The sequence below is a fragment of the Choloepus didactylus genome, chromosome 19 (assembly GCF_015220235.1).
Source record: "Choloepus didactylus isolate mChoDid1 chromosome 19, mChoDid1.pri, whole genome shotgun sequence".
Taxonomy (NCBI): Eukaryota; Metazoa; Chordata; class Mammalia; order Pilosa; family Megalonychidae; genus Choloepus; species Choloepus didactylus.
The window spans coordinates 62144421-62168003 of NC_051325.1; the positions used below are offsets into that span (position 1 = coordinate 62144421).

The 23583-nt window shown below is 47.5% G+C and overlaps 1 protein-coding gene and 1 non-coding gene across 5 annotated transcripts in view; one reads left to right on the top strand and one right to left on the bottom strand.

Annotated features, from left to right (window-relative positions):
• The window catches only part of PHACTR3 (phosphatase and actin regulator 3), a 237698-nt gene that overhangs the window by 97578 nt on the left and 116537 nt on the right, over positions 1–23583 (top strand). The gene's annotated exons all lie outside the window — the stretch shown is intronic.
• Positions 17893–18003, bottom strand: LOC119516222. The gene has a single exon (XR_005213234.1). It is a non-coding gene; the product is annotated as a U6 spliceosomal RNA (small nuclear RNA).

A 23583-nucleotide genomic window follows, 5' to 3' on the forward strand; every position in this document is an offset into this window, starting at 1 on the left:
GGGCCGGGACCCCGGGCTGTCGGGGCCTCCGTGCCGAGGCGGCAGCCACTTCCCTCCGAGGATGGTTTGTCTTCGGCTGGGACCAGAATGGCGTCCTCTGGATTCAGGACCAGGAGCCGCAGGGAACACGGCCCCCAGCCCGTGACTTCAAGCCCGGGACTCACTGACTCTTGAGGAGTACATCGATTCCTCAGCTCCCCGCTGTGACCCGTGGAGCCCTGACGTACCTCATCTCTGCTACTACCTGGCTTGTTTACGCTTTCTTCGTTGACTCCAGTTGCCTGTGTCTTACGCTTTCTCTCAAAACTCTTTAGAGGCTGGTTATGTTTGGTCTGGAAATGTTTTGCATTTTTCCCTCCTTAGATTTATTTTTTAAAATATTTGAAGAGTTAAATACATGCATGTGGTTGAAAAAAAAAAATCAAGCAGCGTTGTCTCAGCTCGCCAGGGCTGCTCTGACAAATCCCACACACGCTGCTTGGCTGCAGCGACAGGGATCTCCTGCCTTGTGGTTTTGGAGACTTTCTCCTGGAGCCTGTAGCGTCCGGGGCTGGCTCGCTGGAGCCCTTGGGGTTCCTCAGTTTGTGTCTTGGCCTCCATCACATGGTGGTCGCCTCATTTGCTGGTGTCTTCCAACTTCTGTCTTCTTCGTCTGAATTTCCTTTGCGTGTAAGGGCTGCAGGCGTGTGGCTGAGGCCTACCTTGAGTTGGCCTCATCTAAATAGGGTCTTCGACGATCCTTTTTTCAAGGGTGCTCACACCCCAGGACTGGGGTTAGGACTCGGGCGTGATTCAGTCCTCAACGAGCATGAAAGGCTGTGTCTGCTGCCACAACTGTTATCATCATTGTCACTTACTGGGCAGTGTGGAGTTTCCAACTATTATCCTCTGCTCTTGATGTGATCTGCTTCTCAAGGCAACCTCTGTTGTCAACTTCTTTGTCATGACTCCTTGGAGATATGCTCAAGACATTGTTCATACTGTGCACGTGCGTCCCTGCTTTTTTACACTAATTACGGCATCCCCTATACATTGCTTTGTGCCTTTTTATACTTTACAGTATTTATTTAGATCATTGCATATCAGTTTGTGTCAGTCTTCCTCATTCTTTTCACGTCACCTGATACTCTAAGGAGAGCACGTAGCAAAGTGTTCTCCGGGTGCCCCATTGGTGGACACTGAGGATTTTTCGAATGTTTGCCAGTAGAGTCAGCACTGCTGTGAGTCATCTTTTACTGATATGTACATTTTGTTCTCAGGTTCAAGTTGATTTGTAAATACTTTATGATGATTACGGCAGCTGAGACAAATGATACGTGCATTTTAAGTTTGGACGTGGAAACATAACCCTGAAAACACATTATACCAATTTATGATAACACCGACAATTGGTAGGGGCACTATCCCCTCAACCCCCCCATCAGTGCAGGTCACTGAGAAATCTAAAAAGGTGTCAGCAAGAGTGGTACTTGAAAACCCAAGTCAGGTCTGGTTTAAGTTCAAGCCATATTTACAGCTGCAGTGACAAGCTGTCTTGCATTTGCTTCACTCAGTTGGTGGGGGTCTATAAGAAAAGACATTGGCCGTGGGTTGGTAATCGTTGAGCTGGGTGTTGGGTGGATGACAGTTCGTTTTTCTAGCCTCTGTCCTTTTCTAGGTGCTTGAGTTTCTTTATGCTTTTTTATAACAGAACATTTCAAACAAGGTATGAACAGTGTTCCCATCTGAACTCTAATAAAAACGTGGACAATAAATCATCACTAATTGCACTTGGTGAAAGATCACATGTGCCAGTCACCAGGTGAACTGCCTCCTGAGCACCCTCTCACTTCTCACTGTGCCCCTGCGGGGATGGGGTGGGGTGTTATTCCTGTTTTACAAACGAGGAAACAGGTTTAGAGAGAGTAAGTAGGTGGCAGAACCAGGAAACGGAGACCCGACAAATGCCTCCACCTGGCCGTCCCTTTGCCAGCTGTCCCCTGGGCACCAACTGTGGGCCGTGCCCCCGGGGGGTCTCAGGCTCCATTCGGGCGGGGAGGACCAGGAAGGACATGAACGGAGCATCCGAACCTAACAGTGACACACGCTGCTTTTATACTTTCAAAACGGATAGATTTCATGTGCACATCTTTTTGCTCTTAGGATGTCATCCAGGTGCTCCCATGACCTGAGTCCCCAGGTGTCCTGGATGCCCCCTGCCCACCTTCATCTCCTAACCACCCCCCCCCCCCTTCTTCAGCCTCTCCAGCCTTCCTCCTCTGCCCCCACGTGCCAAGCGGGAGCCATGTCACCGCCTTTGCGCTTACTGTTCTTTCTGCCAGGAAGTTCTTACCCCAAGTCTCATCACTCTCCAGGTCTTGGCTCAAATGACGCCTCCTCCAAGAAGCCTTCCTGGACCTTAAAGGCGCCCACCCTTCCCAGCAGCTCTCTTTCACAAACTCCTGTTTCAGTGGCTTTTATTGTGTTTTTCACTCTCTGAAACGGTCGTGTCTGCTTGCTTCTTACCTGTCTCCCCCCTTCCGAAGGTCAGCTCCACAAAGGAAGGGACCACATCTGGCTTGTCCATGGCTGTGTCCCCAACCCTAGAACAGTGCCTGGGACCCAGTGGCAGCATATTTGTCTGGTGAATGGATGATTCATTGATGTTCTGCAAGTCGATAGCCTGACATCTGCACTATCTGAAGTCACCCAGAAAAAACGAGAGACAGTGGTGTGTGCTGTGTCCCAGGCTTTGTGCTTCCTGCCTGGGTGGGATCATGACAGGTTTTCGAGTTGCGTCTGCTTGTCCTTCTGGGAGACAGGGGCGAGCTGCCTTCGCTGTCTCATTCTGCACAGTTGGAAGAATCGGTTTGGGAGAGCTCCTTTCTAGATGCTGCCCCTCTCCCCTTCCCTCCGTCTCTTCCAGCTCTGGGAGGTGTTGGTGTTGACCTCGCAGCTCCCCATTCCCGGGGAGCAGATACGCACCATAAATACGGTAGTTCTGAGCAGGTCCTGAAATTTACTGACTTAATTCCCATTTTCTTGTTGGTACTTAGCAGCATGAACGGCCTTTTTTGGCATGGAAGTGATCTACAGTTAGGGCAGGTTCGAGGGTATTTTTACACGGACGTTTAGTCATTTGGATCACGTGTTCCTGAGTCACACATTTATTTTCAGTCTGAGTCCCTCAGAAGGTCATTTAGGTTTCTCAGATGTAGTGGGTGTAGCAGGGTCCCGTATGCTTTCTCCTCACCCATTCTTGCTTTTAACAAAAGACATTATTTTCAGGGAAAGCAGATGCAGATGCTGTACACACAGCCCAGGCGGGGCACGTGTGGTTGTCGTGCCCTCGGGTGGAGAAAGGATTGTGTCCTGGGTAGGAAGGAGAAAGTAGTGGGACTTTTTAACCCAAGTCTCATTACCCACCGTGAAAATAGAGACAGGCTTACAACAGGAACATTTTCAGATAAATGTAAGAAGGAAATGATTAATGGTAATAGTCTCTAGTAAAGAAATCATTAACACATTGGTGTGCTCCCTTCCTGTCTGTGTGATCTCATCGACTGTCAGCCCCAAGCAGGCGGTCTGTCTGTCTCGTTCACTGTGGAAGAGCGAGAAGACGCTCAGTGCAAATTTACCGAAGGAATGCAAGTTACGTACATACGTGTCTCATAGTTGATGGTAAAATTCTGATAGTTCTATTTAGTCTTGTAGCCAGCTTTCTTCCATTTAACGTCAGCAATTTCTCAGTTTCTTAAATTTATTTGAAAACATGGTTTTTAATGACAGACTGCTTTTTCCTCGTCTGGAAAGTTATGTTGGGAACTGCTTTTTACTGGAATCTTTGAAAATGTCTTCATTTATCTCAAGACAAATCTTTAGAAGTAGAATTGGGCCAAAGGGCCTGCACGTTTTTAAGGCTTTTACACATTTTGCTAAATAACTCTCCAGAAAGAGGGAGCTCAGCTTCCTTCTCCCCAGCACTGGATAAAATGGCCCCTCTCTTCATGCCTCAGGGAAAGGGGCTTTGGTGGGGGGGGGGGGGGGCTCTTTTCCTCATGAATTCCTGTTCTGTAGTTAAAAACAGTTTCCTAATTTTTCAGTAGTAGTCTATATTTTATGGTGTGTTTTCATGTTCAGAAGTTTAACACTTATGTCAAATCTACTAGTATTTTTTCTTCAAGGCTTCTGTTAATTGCTTTTATACTTAACATCACCCAACTGCCAAGAGCAGGGCAGAGTCACTTGTTACTTTCTTCTGGTTCTTTCCTAAGTCATTTTCTTTATATTTAACACTTAAGCCCATGGGAAATTTATTTTAGTGTGAGGTGTGATTTCCTGACCCTTTTTTTGTTGTTGTTTAATTAGTAATTGTTTTGTTGTTCTCTTGATTTTGCCCTTGTCCGTCTCTGCTCCCAGGCCCAAAGCTGCTGGTGGGCAGGAGCTTGTTGACGGTTGGATTCCTGGTGCTTTGTGAGTAGCAGACACTCCGGTGTTTGGTGAATGAGTACAATATTGAGTGAATAAATATGTAAACTCTTTAGCATTTCAGAATGTTCCTGCACAAATGATCTTAATTTGTGCTTCACAGAAAAAAACCCTTTTCAATACATGTGACCGGCCTCATTCTTATCATGAAGAAACCGAAGAGGTCAGGAGGGGTCAGGGGAGGTCAGAGGTCAGGGGCAGTTGGGCAGTTGGCGGTCGGGAGGCCAGGGGCGGTCGGGAGGCCAGGGGCGGCCAGGGGCAGCCAGGGGCTCTCCCACCTGCACGGAGGCGGTAGCCCACGAAGCCAGCCTTCAAATTCCCGAGACTGTGGCCTTCCCTCCTCGCTGTCTGGGGCCCAGACTCCGAGTTGCTATAAGACACATTCCCAGAAGCCAGAGGCCCTGTGTCCTGAGTGTCGTGGGCCCTGCACCCTGGGTCTGGGCTGTCCTGGATTTGGTTTTAATATGTTTGCTTTTATTACTCATTTGCCATTTTATCTCATCTATTAGCTCATCGTCTCTCAGCCTGAGAGGCTGCTCAGTGTTTAATGGTCCATGCAAAGCTTTTTGCCAAGGGTTTTCTTTTTCTTTTAATGAACATTTATGACAAACATGTAGAAGAATTCTGTTTGCTTTAAATAAGAGACACTTTCTCAAAATTTATGTCTAGGTTTATATATCAAGTTATCTTTTAACTCAGTTTCTCCGGAGGGCTGGAATGCTGCAGGGTCACCTGGGAGCTTTTTCAAAATGTGTCAGCTTAGGAACTACTTAGAAATAAGCATGTACTCATGTGCGATAACTGTGACTCGGGTTGTTAATAGGTGATGGTGACAGAATGGCAGAAGAACTAACCCGAGCGACTGAGGCGTATCGACACTGAGCTGCCAGCTGGGGGAATTCATCACTCTGTACGCTGCAAATGTAATATGGAATTAAATGCTAAATGAAACCCATGGTTCACTGGACTCGCAAAGGCTGTGCTGGGCGTCCACGACAGCAGCCTCTGGTGACATTCAGCTCTCTGCACTCATGTTGGTAGGGGTTAGGATTTAGGTTTCTGAAAGCCTGCTGTACTAACGGGGGCCGGCGTGTAGTGGGCACTTGGAGTCCATGGCATGTCTCCTGTGTCAGGGAGAATCACAGGGTGCTGGCTGAAGTTAGGGAGCCTCGGGGGCAGCTCCTGTCAGGGCAACTGGGTCTGTTTAGAGGCTGAGTCCGAGGGCCCTGCCCAGAGGCTGAGCAGCCAGTGGGTATCAGCCAGTGGGTATCGGGACGTCCTCAGGGAACACCGGTTGATTTGGGAGTCTCGGCCCGTGGGTTTTTCCGTCCTGCGTGAAACGAGAAGCAGCTGAGTGCTGCTGGGAAGGCTGCTCAGAGGGCACGAGGCCGGGGCCATTGCGCTAACAAATTAGGAAGTGCCACGAGACAGGGGCGCCAACTGCAGCAGAGTTCAGATGTTCGCTCCTCTCTGGGTCGCTCTGGCCCCGTGGGCAGCCTTTTCTGGGGGCGAGTGGCTCTCTGTCCCCGCTCGGGACCTGCCCGGGCACTCCCGCTCCCGGAAGCCAGGGCTCGTCGGGTCCTGCGTGTACCCCACCAGCGTTAATGGACGTGGCGCTTGTGCCTCGAAAGACAATCAAGCTGTTTCCCCAAGGGCTATTAACTGGGGTAAGAAGGGTTGGTTCTGCTTTAATTGTTTGTCTTGTGTGTTTGGTTAGAACACGAGCACGCACAGTCACACAGAACGAAAGGAGATTTTCTTTGAGAACCCAAACTATACACATAGAAGGGAGACCGCCCCAGCCAGGCTTCTGGGGTTCAGCCTTTTGACTCTCACTTTTGATTTGGGGGGAGCCAGTCAGCTTCCTCTCTTGGGTTCAGAACACCCTCAACTGCCTAACTCCCCAAAATCATCAGTGGACCTTATCTGAAACACTTTTCTTGACGCATCATATTGTTTTCTTCTTTAAGAGGATGTGAAATCTACTTACACTGTAAATGAAACCAAGCATGGGTGGGTTCACGGTCCCGGGTGCAGCCCATCTTCCCCCGGCTGTATCTGGTGGCTCCACCAGGTCACCAGGAACCTTCACACTCAAGCTCAGCCCTGCGTTCATCGGCTCTCACTGTGCCGTCCACAAAGACCCCCATTGAGGCTGGCACTCCAGGATCCAACTCCCAAAGCTCAGCATCCTCTATTAGGGGAAACAATTTTTCCCCAAGAGTTCCACAGGAAGTCTTAGAACTGATTCTCATTGGCCCTGCCTAGTCACATGTCTATCTCTGAACCAATCACTGTGGCCAGTGGGAAGCGCTGCTCTTATTTGATTGGCCAGGCCTGAGTCCTGTGTCTATAAAGCCAGCTGGGTTACGGGGCTAGTGGGGGAGTCGGGTCCATCCAAGCCAGGTGACTGAGGGGGAGGAGGGCTGTGTTAGGGTGAGTGGGGCTAATGCTCTACAAGCAACCTGGACATTTGAGGAGATCACAACCGCAACGTTGCTTTCTCTCTAATCCTATGTGGTAGTGATGGGACAGCAGAGGGGTGCTGCTATGGTGGTTCTCTGGCCCCCCCTGACAGAGGCTTCTCCTTGGCGCACGCGTCCGTGAAGATGGAGGTGGAGAGGGGAGCACGGTCTGCGGCCTGGCTCCTAAAGCCTCGGCCCAGAAGGGCTGGAAGCTGCCTCTACTCCCACATAACTGGTGAGAGCAAGTTGAGCGCAAGCCTGGGTCCCGCGAGGTGGAGTGTGCAGTTCTCTCCCCAGGAGAGGCACCAGCTCTTCGTGAGCAATAACAGACTCAGCTCGAGGCTGCCCTGCTGGGTCCCCCAAATTTGGTTCCCACCCCCTCACCAAGGGAGTCAACCCCAACTCCGCCCCTCCCCTAGCCACCGCCTAGGGCTCATCGTCCAGGATCTTCGGGTGATGAATCACTCTTTCCGTCAGGTTCAGGTGTGGCTCTTCTTGGCTCAGAGGTTTATAACGAGTTGTCTGCCTCTCCCACCCCCAAATCCTTAAGATTTAATGGTGGAGCAGGGCCAGGATGGCTGTGCTAAATGTTCAGAAGGGGTGACTGGGAGACCCACACGGCTGCCAACTGTAGCTACCTTGAAGTTGTCACGTGTAGGTGCAGGGCCATCCCCCTGTCCAGGGGCAAGGAGAGTTCCTCGAGTAAGCCCTGGTTTTGCGCCTCAGGACGAGGTCCCTGTCTTCTGTTCCCAATGGCCCTTACAAGGTCTTTCCCTTATTCACCGGATGTTGGAAAACCTGCTGACCTGGGGGATGACTCGGGTTCTCAGTCAGACTTGCCTAGAAGGTTGGAGGGCCAAGGTTTATTTTCAGCAGCATTTGTAGTCTCTCTCATCCATTCTGGTGATGGTTGGGACAATTTAAATCTCTCAGAAACTGCTGATCTCTGTGATTCGAGTTGGCTCCACATGCCACCAGCTCTCCTACAGTTCTCTTTGCGATGGCCCTCTCCTCTCCTTAGATCTGTTTTTGACATCCTGATCTTGTCAGGCTCCCCTGAAAGAGCCAGCATCATGGTCCTTTCCCAGAGTGTGTTTTTCCAGTCAAAAGGATTTACTAGATACTCCATAGATGCATTCAAAGTTTTAGCAATGCGTGTGCTGGTAGAGCAGTTTTACCCACCTTTGTCACTCAAAAGCCTTTTGCTTTTGTTGTTTTCTTTTTCTTCTTGTTGGCTCTAAGAAGCAGAGGGCTTTTTCCAGCCTTGCAAATCCTTGAATTTCTGGATTCAGTCTTACTCCTGCTGGATCATGTTATCTGCACAGGTGTTTTTCCACGTATCTTGGTTATATCCTTCTAAGAAGGGCAGTTGGCTTGTAATATGAAAGTTAGCATCTGCTGAAGAGTTGGATTTGCCTTAGTGTGTTTTAATAAGCAATTGTATTTTTCAGACGTTGAGCCATGATGCATGGAGGAGCCAGTGGGAATTCTGGGTGGGAGAGCTGGCACAGGTGGGATGCTTACTGATTGAGGTTGACTCAGCACTTCTAGTTCCACTGAGTCACAGCTTCAGTGCCCTCTTTAATTATGTGAATCCATCCCTGGCATCTCAAAAGTGAAGGTAATGGGGTGCTTGTGGCTGTGTGGGAGTGGTCTTGTATGGGGTCCTACCACCTGTATCAAGACACCTGGTCCTTTCTGAGACCCTGCTGAATTCTAATTCTCCCCGGTGGCAGGAGAATAAGCCAGGTCTCGGGGAGGGAGGTGATGGTAGGTGCCAAAGCCCAGATCACTGGTCAGGCCTTGTGGGCTGGAAGCCTTTTTTCTCCACTTTTTCAGATTGGTTTCTGGATAGATTTCTTTAAATCCTCCCTGCCTCATCCCTTGGTTCAATAGACTTATCTTAAAGGAGAGAGATACCTATTTATTTGGGTCTTACGGACAAGAATGGAAAAGAAACCAGTGGCCCATTTGCCCATCTCAGTCTCAGGCTGGACGCACCTGGGCCAAACTGTCCTTGCTCAGGAGGGATGAGGCTGTAGGATATTCTGTCTTGTTGGTCCCTCTTGGATCATGATGAGATCCTAATTTTGGGAGCTTGGGTTGTTCTTTGGGAGATAGCATGAAAGGATCAAGTTGGGACTTAAAGCATCATCCAAACCAGCAAAATACAACCTCAGCGGAGTTCTCTGGCCACCCCATTTAGGCAGACGTGCGTTTTCTAGGTCCCCGGTCTCCATTTACCCCTTTCTTCTCTTTTTCAATTTCTGTGGTCCCTGGAGATACTTGACCTCTTTCAGCAGCGCCTTCTGCTCTGCCAGTTTGACAAGCAGCTCCATCAGTGACTTCCTAACTGCTGAGTGCATCTTTTTCATCATCGTTAGCCTTTAGCTTGGCATTCAAGGCCTTCAGATCTGCCGCCACCTCTCCCTTCTCACCTGACCATGACTTTCCTTTGGCATCTCACCCAACATTTTGCTCTTTGTCACCCCTTCTCTCTCTCTGAAAGCCCTTCCCCACCTGTAGGAGCCTACCCATCCTGAAGACCAGTTCAAATGCCAGCCCCTCAGGAAACTGTAATTTTTCTTCCAAGACTGAGAGTGCTGTATGCTCATTATAGGAAATTTATAAAGAAAATGGAAATCACCCTAACCATATCACTCAGGGCAAATATTCATATATGTTCCCTTCATCCTTCTTTATGCATACATACTCATGGAAAATATTTTATAGAATTGATACCATGTTATATTTATTATTTCATATCTTGATTTTGAATATGGCACTGCATCTTGAGTATTTTTCAGTATCATTAAATATTTCTCAGATACATGATTTTTATTGGGTGCTTGAACTTCTGTCCTACCCTCTTGTACAATTTATTGAACTATCCCTCTCACTGTTGGGGTATTTGGGTGGTTGTCATGTGTGTGAGGTTTCGTCTATATCTATTATTTCTCTAGAAATATTATTATTGTCAAGGGGTATAAACTTTTTAGAGCTCTTGATACACATTGCCAAACTGTTCTCAGTGAATTTACATTCCCAACTGCAGTGCACGAGAATGTTCATCTTTCCAAATCTTTCCAAGCCTGGGGATTGATTTAAAAAACAACTACCAATTTGATTGGCAAAAATGGAAACTCATTATTTAATTTTCTTTGTTGGGTAGTTTATAAAGGTGAATGTTCTTTTCAGTTATTTATTGATTGCTTTTGTTTCCTCTTCTGAACACTGTAGAAGTCTTTTGGATACTTTTCATCTGGAGATAGGGGAGGGGAAATGTGTGTTTTCCTTATTGATGTTAAAGAGGTCTTTACATATTAAGGATTTTACCCTATGTTACTTATTGTGACTATATCTCAGAGTTCATCATTTGACTTTGTTTTAGTATGGGTTTTGGATTAAAAGTTTCAGATTCTTATGTGATGAGGACTAACCATTCTTTAGTTCTTGACTGCTTCTGTTTCTTTTAAAAATTCATCATAAGTGACTCATTTATTTTTTCTAGATTTTCTACATTTGAACTTTAAAAATTTAACTGGAATTTATCTTAGTGTAGGTAGCAGGTAGATCTCCAACGTAGCTTTTCCCCAAGTATCTGATTGTGATTCTGTTAGTTATTGTGCCCTTGGGGGAGGCGTGGTGCCCCGTTACTGGTGATTTCCTTCCATCCTGACCGAAGCCACCTGACGTTCCATGGGGACTTGCGTGGTGGAGCCGCGGACTAGTGCTTGCGCATGGCCGGCTGTACCAACCATCAGAGCTTCAAGGTGCGTGTCTGGGTCCAAGTACCCTTCAGTGCTGTCCTTTTTCACCTTGGTTCCCTCTGGGCAGGAACTTCCCACGTTCTCCAGGGGGTTCTGGTGATTTGTGGGGATGCCTTTGCTTCACCATTGACTGGGAGTATCTTGAACACCAAGACTGTGTCTTAATGTGCTTCACAGCCCGCCACAGCGTTTGCCAACGAGAGGTCACTCCCACGTAGTCGTCACATTGACTGCATCGTTTCTTTCAGGTCGTTTTCTGGTTCACTTGTACGTTTTTGGCAACTTACAATCAGCTCTATCATTTGATTAAATTTCGGAAGCAATTATATGCTGTGTTTAGTGACTTTTTGTTTCTCGCCTCCAAACTAAGCAAATTTAAGTTTCAGTGCTACTTGTAATTACCAAACATTTAGTATGTTAACAGATTTTTCTAGCAGTTCTTTGTATTTACTCTTGAAAGTATACTTACTTGATTAATCTGGTTTTTGTATTTCTTCATTTCTGTTTTCAAACCAAAGCGTTAAATCAAGATGTACAATCACGCTGGGTGAACAAAGCAAGGATGCCTCCTTGGCTCACATCAGAGTCTAGGGGTTGAATTCTTGTTGTGACTCATGGTGGATGCCAGGAAATCAAATCACCTTCCAGGCTCTGTGGAAACTCTTTGAATTATGCTGTCTTGGGCATCCGTTTGCATCCATGGGGCAAGCAGAGGCCAGAAAAGTTTCACTCATTCAACAAGTTTGCTTGTTTTTCTATTTACATTTTTGTAGACGCCTGGGCGTGATTGGTACTTTTTGCATTTTCTGCAAATTGCATTTTCTGCAAATCGTGGAACATTATCTTGCACAGAACAGATGTTCAATAGGTTTTTTTTTTTAAACTGAAAAAAATTTTAGAAGCATTTTATTGCTATATAACATTCACATGAAGATGCAAAACTCCTAAGTAATAAGTGGGCAGTTCAGCCTATTTTCCCAAAGTGGATGTACCTCTGAAATCTCAGGAAAAGGAGCAAAACCAGAAGCCCAGAAGCTCCCCTCTGCACCTCCTGTCACTATACCCCAAAGATAGCCACTAGATTGAGTGACAGCACCACAGATCCATTTTACATGTTTTTGAACATTATGTAATTGGATCATACAATATATGATTTTTTTTGTATCTGTCTTGTTTGGCTCAGCATTATGTTTCTGAGGTTGAGCCCTACTGTTGGATGTAGCCACAGATTGTTCATTCTCTTTATTTGTAGTTTTCCATTGTCTGAATATCCCGCAATTTGTCCAGTCTACTGTTAATAACATTTGGGTTGTTGCTAGTTTCTAGCTATTATGAATAGTGTCACTAGAAACATCCTAGTATGTGCATTTTGGTTTTGTTTTTGGTGAGGAGTTGCTGGATTGTGTGGCTTGTGTGTGTTCAACGTTAGCAGACAACATCAGTTTTCTAAAGTGGTTGAACCAGTGTGTACTCCCACTGGCAAGTGTGATTCCTCATTGCTTGATAGTCTCAACACTGGAAGCAGCTATTTCTAGAAAAAAATTAGCCATTTTGGTACCTATACAGAATTATTGCATTTCAGTTTGTTATTTCCTTGAAAACTAATGAGGTTGAGCTCCTCTCATTGGCCGTTTATATAGCCTCTTTGGGAAGTGCCCGTTGAGTTTTTGTCCATTAATTGAGTGGGATAGGGTTGCCGATCTTTTTAATATTGATTTCTAAGAGTTTTAAAATTATATATTCTGGACATGAATGCTTGGTTGAAGATTGTTCTGGTTTGAATCTTTTAAGTCCCCCACAAAAGCCATGTTCTTTAATGCGACCTTGTGGGGGAAGACTTATTAGTCTTTTGATTAGGGCGAAACATTTTGATTGTTTCCATGGAGACGTGACTAACCCAACTGTGGCTGAGACCTTTGATTGAATTATTTCCGTGGAGATGTCACCCCACCCATTCAGGGTGGGTGTTAACTAGATCACTGGAGTCCACTGAGAGAGCTTACGGAGGGGAGCTCAGAGGAGAAGCTGAGAGAGACATTTTGGAGAGAAGCTAATAGCCGATACCGACTCAGATGCTTGGAGACGCTGGGAGATGCAGGCAGAAGGACATTTGTAGATGCTAACCTAAGAGGTGAAGCCCAGAGTTTGCTCTGGAGAAGCTAAAAGAGGACCCCAAGAAGCTGAGAGAGAAATGCCCCAGAAAAACCAAACAGAGAGCTTAAGGAAGCTAAGAGAGACTGAAGCTCAAAGACAGTTTGGAGAAAGCGGTTTTGAAACTCAACCTGGGAGGAAAAAAACCAGCAGGTGCCAGCCACGTGCCTTCCCAGCTGACAGAGGAGTTCCGGATGCCATCAGCCTTTCATCAGTGAAGGTATGCTAGTGTTGATGCCTTCTTTGGACACTTTTATGGACTTAGAACTGTAAATTTGTAACTTAATAAACCCTGTTTTTAAGTCAATCCATTTCTGGTATTTTGCATGATGGCAGCTCTAGCAAACTGGAGCAAATATATTTGCCCACAGTGTGACTCACCTTTTCATTCCCGTAATTGTGTCTTTTGATAAGTATTTAATTTTAATATAGGTCAATTTATCAATATTTTTGCTTTTTTGCCTCTTTTTTAAGTACTATTTGCTTACCCTAAACAATGATGATTTTCTCCTATGTTTTCTTTAAAAGTTTTGTTGTGTTAGCTTCTGCATTTAGAACAGTATTGATTTTTGTATATGGTTTGAAGGAAGGCTCAAGAATCAATTTTCGCCACAGTTTATTCAGCACCCTTTGTTGAAAGGACCATTCTTTTCCCACTGCACAGCTGTGTGGTCTGTAGAAGTTTTGTTGTTTTAGCTTTCATATTTAGATCTAGAATTGATTTTTTGTGTATGGCATGAGGAAAGGCTCAAAAATAATTTTTCCCATATAGTTATCCACTTGATTCAGCACCATGTGTCAAAAGGACGTTCTTTTCCCACCGCACAGCTGTGTTCCCTTCCTCATAATCAAGTCACTGTATCAGTGTGGATCTGTTTTGGACTCCATATTCAGTTCCATTGATCTTTTTGTCCTTGAATCAATAGCACATTGTCCTAATAATTGTAGATCTTTAATCAGTCCTGTCACTTTATTTTTCTTCTCCCAGTGGTCTTAGCTCATCTTGGTCCTCTGCATTTCTGTTTAAAATTCAGAATCGTAACACCTGTTGGGATTTGAGTGGCATTTCATTGACCCAGTGGACCAGCTTTGGAAGAAATGACGTCGTTAAAACATTCAGTCTCTCACTCTATGGACATGGTATGTCCCGCTATCCATTTAAGTTATTTTTCTCTTCTTTCAGTAACACTTTCTGTGTAGAGGTCTTATGCATAACTTTCGTTATATTTAAGCCAGGACATTTGCTTTTTTGGAGGATATTTAACTGAGCTCATTATTTAAATATTATAATTCTTTGATGGTGGTCTGTACAGGTACAATTTATTTTTTTGATAGACTGTGTTTGTAATAAACTTACTAACATAACTTGTTTTAATGTTAGAGATTCTTTTGGATTTTCTAAGTACAAAACCATTTCTCTGAAAAAAAGGTAGCTTCATTTCTTCCTTGCCACTCTTCACACTTTTTGTTCCTTATTGCATTGGCGAGAACCTCCCGTCCAACTTTAGACAGGCATCCTCCATTCATTCCTGACCTCAGAAGGAAAGCTTTCAGTAGTTCATCAGTTAGTGGGAGTTTGCTACAGGTGTTTTGTATATATCGTTTATGAGATTAATAAAGTTCCCTTCTATTTCTAATTTGCTAACGGTCTTTAATCATGATTGGGCATGGAGTTTTATCAGGCACTATTTTTTTTAATAATTCAATTTTATTGAGATATATTCACATGCCATGCAGTCATACAAAGTGTACAATCAATTGTTCACAGTACCACCATATTGTTGTGCCTCCATCACCAAAATTAATTTTTGAACATTTTCATTACCACATACACTAAAGTAATAAGAATAAAAATTAAAGTGCAAAAGAACAATTAAAGTAAAAAAGATCACTAGGTGCTTCTTTTTTTTTTTTTCCCCCATTTTTCTACTCATCCATCCATACACTGGACAAAGGGGAGTGTGGTGCATATGGCTTTCCCAATCACATTGTCACCCCTTATAAGCTACATTTTTATACAATCGTCTTTAAGATTCAAGGGTTCTGGGTTGTAGTTTGATAGTTTCAGGTATTTACTGCTAGCTATTCCAAGTCATTAGAACCAAAAATGGTTCTCTATATTGTGTGTAAGAGTGCCCACCAGAGTGACCTCTCGGCTCCTTTTGGAATCTCTCAGCCACTGAAACTTATTTCATTTCATTTCATATCCCCTTTTGGTCAAGAAGATGTTCTCCATCCCACGATGCTGGGTCCATATTCCTCCCCAGGAGTCATATTCAACGTTGTCAGGGGTATTTACACCCCTGGGTGTCAGATCCTGTGTAGTGGGGAGGGTGGTGATTTCATCTGCAAAGTTGGCTTAGCTAGAGAGAGAGGGCCACATCTGAGCAACAAAGAGGCATTCAGAAGGAGACACTTAGGCACAATTATATGCAAGTCTAGCCTTTCCTTTGCAGTAACAGTCTTCTCAAGGGCAAATCCCATGATTGAGGGCTCAGCCCATCAAACCACAAGTCCCTAATGTCTGTGAGCACATCAGCAACGATCGAGGTGGGGAAGCCCAAGACCCCTGCATTCTCCCCCAGCAACGTTCACATTAGTGGTAGCATATAGTATTTCTCTTTTTGTGCCTGGTTTATTTCGCTCAGCATTGTCTTCAAGGTTCATCCAAGTTGTCATATGTTTCACGACATCGTTCCTTCTTATTGCCGCGTAGTATTCCATCATGTGTATATACCACATTTTCTTTATCCACTCATCTGTTGAAGGACATTTGGGCTGTTTCCATCTCTTGGCAATTGTGAATTATGCTGCTGTGAACATTGGTGTGCAGATATCTGTTCGTGTCACTGCTTTCAGATCTTCCAGGTATATACCGAGAAGTGCAATTGCTGGATCGAAGGGTAACTCTATATCTAGTTTTCTAAGGAGCTGCCAGACTGACTTCCAGAGTGGCTGAACCATTATACAGTCCCACCAACAATGAATAAGAATTCCAATTTCTCCACATCCCCTCCAGCATTTGTAGTTTCCTGTTTGTTTAATGGCAGCCATTCTAATTGGTGTGAGATGGTATCTCATTGTGGTCTTAATTGGCATTTCTGTAATAGCTAGTGAAGCTGAACATTTTTTCATGTGTCAAACACTATTTTGATATCTACTGAAACGATGACATGATTTTTCTCCTTTGTTCGGTTAATGTGGGTTCCACTGATTGATATTGCAAATGTTACATTTCTGGAATAACTTGTTGGGATCTTTTATTTTCCTGCATGTGCTTGGCTCTGATCAACCCACATTTTGTTTAGGATTTCCATATCTGCGTTCCTGAGAGAGGCTGGCCTGTCACTTTCCTTTCCAGTGGTGCCCTTTTCTGGTTCTGCTGCCCTCATGAAACAGGTGTCCCCTTTCTAGGTTCTCTCCAAGAGCTGCCTAAGACTGATGCTATTTCCTGAGTGCTTGGAGGAACTCATTGGCGATGCCAACTTGCTTGTCCACAGGCTCTTGAGTATTTAGAAGAGGTGACATCATTCTCAGAAGGTTACAAAATAAGAAAAATTTAGAAAGGTAGAGGCAGAGGGGCCTTGGTGGGAAGGAGTCGCTGGTTTATTCGCTCGTTCAGCACAAACACCCCGAGTGTCTTGCCAGCCCGTAACACTGAGCATTAGGGGTATGGCAGGGAACCAAACTGGGACAGAGGCCCTGTGCCCTGGGAGCCTACATCCCGCTGAAGGACAGGGAGTGTTCTCAGTTCACAGGGATCAGGTGTGTGCGATGCTGAACTCCCCCACGCGGGGCTCCAGCCCCCGTCACAGGCTGCCCCCGCCCGCTGCTCTGGCTTCATCCTGCTCGTGCCACTCCAGGACCGGGCGCTGTGCTTTCAGTGCCCACCTGCCTTGCCCCGGGGCCTTCCTGCAGGAGCTGCCGTCTTCCTGCTCTGCTTCCTGCTCCACTCCTCATTCCAGAACCTGTGTACTGCTCCGTGTCACTTCTTCAGAGAGGACTCCAGGCCACCCAGGCTGAATTTGGGTCTCGGTTCCAGAGGCTCAGAGCCCCTGCTCTTCCTTCCCACACGTTTGCAGTTTGCAGATTTGTGTGTTTATTTTTGTTTTAACATCAAGCAAACGATGGGCTTCTGAAGGACAAAAGTGTGTCTACTTTTGCTCCCACCAAAGCCCTTGTGCCTCGTGCAAAGCCAGGTACACAGTAGGTGCTCAATAAATACACACCCCTTCCTTTCTGAAAGGTTCTGGCAGCCCGTTAGTAGGCAAAAAACAAAACAGCAAGCAAACCTAAATGCAGTTTAAAACCAAATTCAACTTGTTCTCTGATGAATCCCATGCCCAGCCATGGTGCTCTACCAGTGTTGGTGGAATGAATGAATGAATGAATGAATGAGGTGCTATTGGAGTTTATTATGCTCATAAAGGAAGACAACAATTAAATAGAGTCCCATTGCAGTAAAGTAATATTGAGAAGTTGTTTTATTCCTACCTTCTCATTTGTTTTTTTCCCCATCACAAAAGTATATAGAGATAATTATTTTGGGTTTTCATGAAGAACGAAAAGGACCCTTGAGTGTTTCTTCAGTGTTTCTTCTCTGGCAGGATTCATGGTCTTCATGAGGAAAATAGCACTGGCTAACATATTTTTTTTTTGGAAGTTTTATTAATTGTTGATGTGCCTGCAGATGTAAAAACAGTAGGCAGAGTTCCCGTAGACTTTCCCAGTTTCCCCCAAAGGTGTTTTACAGGTAAACTGTCACCCCCAGGCATTGACATCGATGCAGTCCACGTGGGCAAACTTGGTATCTGCCTCCCAGGCCCCTGCTAAGCGCTCTGTCTCCTTTCATTGTCGGGAGACCCTGCGAGGTAGATTGTGTTATTATTCACGTCCGAGAACTCAGAGAGGGGAAGGGCCCACCCAAGAGTCCCAGCTGGTAACTGGTCACATGTCCTCCTTACCAGCCTGTGCTCCTTACCACGCTGATGTAAACTACAGTACATGTCTGGCCTCTCATTAGAGATTTTTTTTCATGTAGAAATACGGAACGCTTCGTGAGTTTACATGTCATCCTTGCACAGGGGCCATGCTAATCTACTTTAAGTGTGCTGTTCCAATTTTAGTATATGTGCTGCCGAAGCAAGCACTCATTAGAGACTTTTAAGGAAGAATTACTTGGCTAATATTTAAAAGAATTTTGTTGTAAAGGGTTGGTTTTGAGCGTTCCTCCACGGTGGAGTTCTCCAAGTCCAAAGTCTAAAGAATCTGTCACAAGCTCTCAGGGCTTCGGAGACCTGAGAAGCCTCTCGATTCGGTGCATTTCTGATCTGTATTCTTTCCACTTAACTGTGGAAGGACTTCTGTCCTCTTTGGCTGTGGCTTCATGTCCTGGAGGGCGTCTCCCTGCCCGGGTGGTGGCCGACCCTAAGAGGCTGAAGAACAGGTCCGGGGGTGGGCAGGTAGGAGCAGGGGAGAAGAAACCTGGGTTGGCCGTGTCCTCACATATTTTTGGAAGTTTGGTGGCAAAAGACAAAATGATGCACCCTGTTCTGTCTTCCCAAGACCTTGTCACGTGGAAGATTGACGTGGCTTCCCCAGGCCTCGGTCCCCGGCAGGCAGGTCCCGGTGGGTGCCCGGTGGAGTCCCTCCTGGCCGCTGTGAGCCGCGATGGGCCCTGGACCAAGACGCTTTTGCTGCCCAGCTCCCGTCCCACCTGATCCTTGTTGCTGAGCTCAGTTGGACCCTCCGAGGCCACTGGCCCGAGCCGGTGTCTTTACCAGCCTGGACTGTGCCCTAGGGTCACACCTGCGTGTGCAGCCGGGCAGTTGGTGATAGTTGAGTGAAAGGCCTGGGCTCACACTTGGGGTGGATCATATTGACAATTTAAGGAAAAACAATTCTCTCTAAAACAGTTCTGGTCATATTCTGACGTGTTTCTGTTTTGTTGTAGACGGGATTGTTTTGCCTTAGACTAGGTTGACTGTAAGAAATTGCCACCGTGTGGGTCAACAACTGTCAAAAATTGGCCATTTCAAGTGAGTCAACCTAATATGACCAATTACAGAAAAACCTTGAGGAATATGCAAATTAATAGTTTGCATGGCTCTGTGTTTTGAAACAGGTTGAGGTATTTCAGAACGTGTGGGGAAGCTGACTTCCCCTCACACTTTGTGGGTGGCCTTTCATGGTTGAGGCATTTTGGTTGGAGCCTGTTCTGGTTTGCTAATGCTGCCGGTATGCAAAATACCAGGAATGGATTGGCTTTTATAAAGGGGGTTTATTTAGTTACAAGTTTACAGTCTGAAGGCCATGAAAATGTCCAGATGGAGGCATCAACACAAGTATACCTTCACCAAAGGATGGCCAATGGTGTCCGGAAAACCTCTGTCAGCTGGGAAGGCACGTGGCTGGCATCTGCTGATCCTGGGTTGTGTTCCAGCTCCTCTCTCAGCTCCTGTGCATTCTTCAAAATGCTGCTCTTGGGGCTTTTTGTCCTCTCTTAGCTTCTCCAGAGGAAAGCTGGGCTAGCATCCCCAAAGTATCAGCAAAAGTCTGCTTTCAACAGCTGTCTCCAAACTGTCTCTCCTGGCTGCTTTCCAAAATGTCACTCTTAGCTGCTCTGAGGTCCTTCTGTTTGTGAGCTCTTTTATAGGACACCAGTGATTAAATCAAGACCCACCCTGAATGGGCAGGGTCCATATCTTCATGGGAATAATCCAATCAAAGACATTACCCACAGTTGGGTGGGTCAGGTTCACACCCTATTCAAAAAGATTAAGCAATCTGCCCCCACAAGATTGCATCAAAGAATATGGCTTTTTCTGGGGGATATAATATATAAAAACCAGCTGTGCCAGTTTGAATGTATTATGTCCCCCAGAAAAAGCCACATTCTTTGATGGGGTCTTGTGGGGCAGACGATTTGGTGCTGATTAGATTTGCTTGAGAATGCGCCCCACCCAACTGTAGGTGATAACTCTGATGAGATATTTCCATGGAGGCGTGGCCCCACCCATTCAGGGTGGGCCTTGGTCAGTGGGGCCATATAAATGAGCTGACAGGCAGAGGGAACTCAGTGCAGCTGAGAGTGAACTTTTGAAGAGGAGCTACAGCCAAGAGGGACACTTTGAGGAAAGCACAGGAGCTGCAGATGAGAGACAGTTTGAAGACGGCTGTTGAAAGCAGATTCTTCGGAGAACCTAAGAGAGGACAAATACCCCAAGTGCAACTAAGAGTGACATTTTTGAGGAACTGCAGCCTAGAGAGGAACGTCCTGGGAGAAAGCCATTTTGAAACCGGAACTTTGGAGCAGACGCCAGCCACGTGCCTTCCCAGCTAACAGAGGTTTTCCGGATGCCATTGGCCATCCTCCAGGGAAGGTACCCGATTGCTGATGTGTTACCTTGGACACTGTATGGCCTTAAGACTGTAACTGTGTAGCCAAATAAACCCCCTTTTATAAAAGCCAATCCGTCTCTGGTGTTTTGCATTCCGGCAGCATTAGCAGACTAGAACGCCGGCACAGAGCCTCTGCTCCCGGTGGTGGGAACTTCACCTGAGAGGACAACACCTCATCTAGATAGGACCCAGCAGGTCTGATGAAACTTTAATGTGTAAAAGTGTGTGGTTGAACGTGGGTTTTAAAGAAAATAACTGAGTTCCCAGCCGTAGTCAACACCAGATGAGTAAATGGACAATGTTCCTTCCCCAGGAGCTGGCACCTAACAGTGGCACGTGGAGGCAGAAGTCACTCTTTATTATTTGTGGTGTATCCTTAGAGGGAATTTCCTGTCTTTTATTTTTCTTCTTGAGGTGGCTTCAAGTTTGCCCTGATTCTGTAGGGTTTTAAATGGATTTTGTACCTGAGGGATGTGACGATAACCCCTTAGCCCGCCAGTTGAACTAAACATGTCATCCCAATAGAGGCTTGCTTTTTGGGGAGTTTTAAAAGGCTTGGGGGGATTCATCTGGCTTCCTAAGCATTGTTTTACTTGCCCTGTTCTTATTCCGGTTACGTCACTGGTGTGACTGACAGTGCTTTGTCACATGTCACAGCCGGGACCCTGAGGCTCGGAGATGTCTTGAGATTTGGCCAAGGACACAGGGCTGGGGAAGTGGTGCCAGCCCAAGGACCCCGGCTCTGGCCCCAAAGCCCTGGCTCTTTCCAAGTGGTCAAAGCTCCTGGTGGCTGCGTTCTCTTGTCCAGTTGAGACGATAAGCTCCGTGAAGGCAGGGCCTGTGCGTACATCTCTCAGGTTTCCTGTAGCCTCAAGCAACAGGCTTTCTCATGGGGGGTGTGCAGGGGTCCGGAGGGGGCTGCCTGCGCTGGGGTGGTCTTCCAGGGTGAGGAAGAGGTGTCATGACCAAATTACCCGTGGGAGACCAGAATGGCTTCCCCAAGGCCAGCGCCTCTGGTCGGAAAGACGGCCTTTTTCTTGGGTAAGCCTCACACACAGGGGTCCCTGGGCCCTGGAGGCCTGTGTTGTATTCCCAGTGCATGACAATAATCGCTAAAACCACCACGATGAGTCCACGGGCTCATGCGGAAACAGAGACCACGGCCGCTCCATCCCTCAGTTCCACCCCCTTTGCCTACTGGGGGCACCCTCAGAGGGGAGTCCAGTGATGCTGTCTCGGGGTCCGCCAGTGACCTGTAGCTGCGTCTGCCAAGCACGATGTCCGCTTGCTGCTGCCCCCGCCTTGTGCAGTCTGGGCTGATTTCCTTTACTCAGCCCACGTCCCCTGGCGAAGGCCCACTGCAGCGAGGTGCACAGGCTGCACGCAGCCCTCTGTGCGTCCTTCGGTCTGAGCAGATCGGCGCTCCTCAATTTTGTTTGGTGAGTGTCTTAAGAATCTCGCCATGGTGGCCGCTTCTGAAGGCATCTGACCCAGTCCTTGCAGATTCCCCAGGAAGTGCTGCTTGTGGTTCTGTGTGTCTTGGGTCTTTTGCTTTGCAAAGGGAATATTCATTCTGTAAAAATTAAAGGCTTGATAAAATGTGTTTGCCTCTGTGATGCCCTTGAAAACCGTGTGATTTTGCCTCGGATATCTCTAGTGTCTTTAATCATTCGACAGACATTTGCTGAGCGCCTCGTATGTGCCAGGGGCCGTGGCCCGGGAAGGCCACCCAAAGAGCCATGAAAAACAAGCTGAGGAAGTGATGGTGCTAATGCTTATTAAGCACTTCTACACACTGGACACCAATTAAACCTGCCGTAGGCTTTAGCTCATTTAAGGCTCATGTGGCCATTTGAAGTAGGTGCTGTTGTTGTCTCCAGGTTCAGGAAACTGAAGCTCAGGGAGGTTAAGTGGCTTGCCTGAGTTTCCGCAGCTCATAGGGGCTTACATGCAACCCGAGCTCCTCACGTCCTGGAGCCCCAGCTTCCCAATGCCGCCTTCTCTGGGGTACGAGGGGCCCCACAGCCACTGGGCTCCAGGAAGTCCTTCCTGAGGGCGTGCCTTCTGGACATGCGATGGTGGACAAACAGAAAAAGTCTGCTCCCAGGGAGCTGGTATTCCAGTGAGAAGCAAACACCTGTGCACACAGCATCAGGTCCGAGAGTGATGGCTGCACCGCTGGAGGTGAGACAAGGCGCCGTCTTGGAGGAGCTGCAGAGGTAGAGGGAGGACGGGGGCGAGGCTGGGTGCTCGGGCAAGGCCTGTGAGCACCAGACATTTGAGAGTGAGGGGCACCAACGAGGCAGTGTCGGGGACCAGTGGGGACTTAGCAGTGGGGCGGTGTCGGGGAGCAGTGGGGTGTCAGCAGTGGGGTGTCTGCAATGGGGTGGTGTCAGGGAGCAGTGGGGTCTCAGCAGTGGGGTGGTGTCAGGGAACAGCGGGGTGTCAGCAGTGGGGCGGTATCGGGGAGCAGTGGGGTGTCTGCAATGGGGTGGTGTCAGGGAGCAGCGGGGACTCGGCAGTGAGGCGGTGTCAGGGAGCAGTGGGGTGTCAGCAGTGGGGCAGTGTTGGGGAGCAGAGGGGTGGTGTCGGGGAGCAGTGGGGACTCAGCAGTGGGGTGTCTGCAATGGGGTGGTGTCAGGGAGCAGCGGGGACTTGGCAGTGAGGCGGTGTCAGGGAGCAGTGGGGTGTCAGCAGTGGGGCAGTGTTGGGGAGCAGTGGGGTGGTGTCGGGGAGCAGCGGGGACTCAGCAGTGGGGTGGTGTCGGGGAGCAGTGGGGTGTCAGCAGTGGGGTGGTCTTGGGGAGCAGCACCCAGGCAGAGAGGAGAGCTAGTGCCCAGGTCCTGTGGGGGCTGCGGGCTGTGCGTGTCCAGGAAGGGAGGGTGCAGTCAGGGTGGCTGCAGTGGGGGAGCAGGGTGCAGGGGCCAGAGGAGGCCAGGGGGTTCCTCCAAGAGATTGGATTTTATCCTCAATGCGGGGGGAGCGGTTGGAAGGTTTAAACGGGCTGGCATGGCCTCGTTTGCATTTAGTCCATCCCTCTGCTTCTGTGCCGTCCGGTGGAGCAGCCTGAGCGGACATGGGGACTGGGGAGGGCTGGTGTGTTGACGCGAGTGTGGGGAGCGAAGCCCGAGGGTCGGTAGCCCTTGTCTTGGCTTTGAGGTGGAGCCTCATCGGGGGCACGAGGACCCCAGTTTGAGGGAGGCAGCCCTGGGCTCCGTGTTGCTGCTCAGGGTCCGAGACCCCCAAGCGGAGGGCCGGGAAAGCTTCCCTGTGACCCTCGGCCCTCTCAGCGGAGGACCTGAGGGTGCAGCCAGGCCCCTGACCGTCTT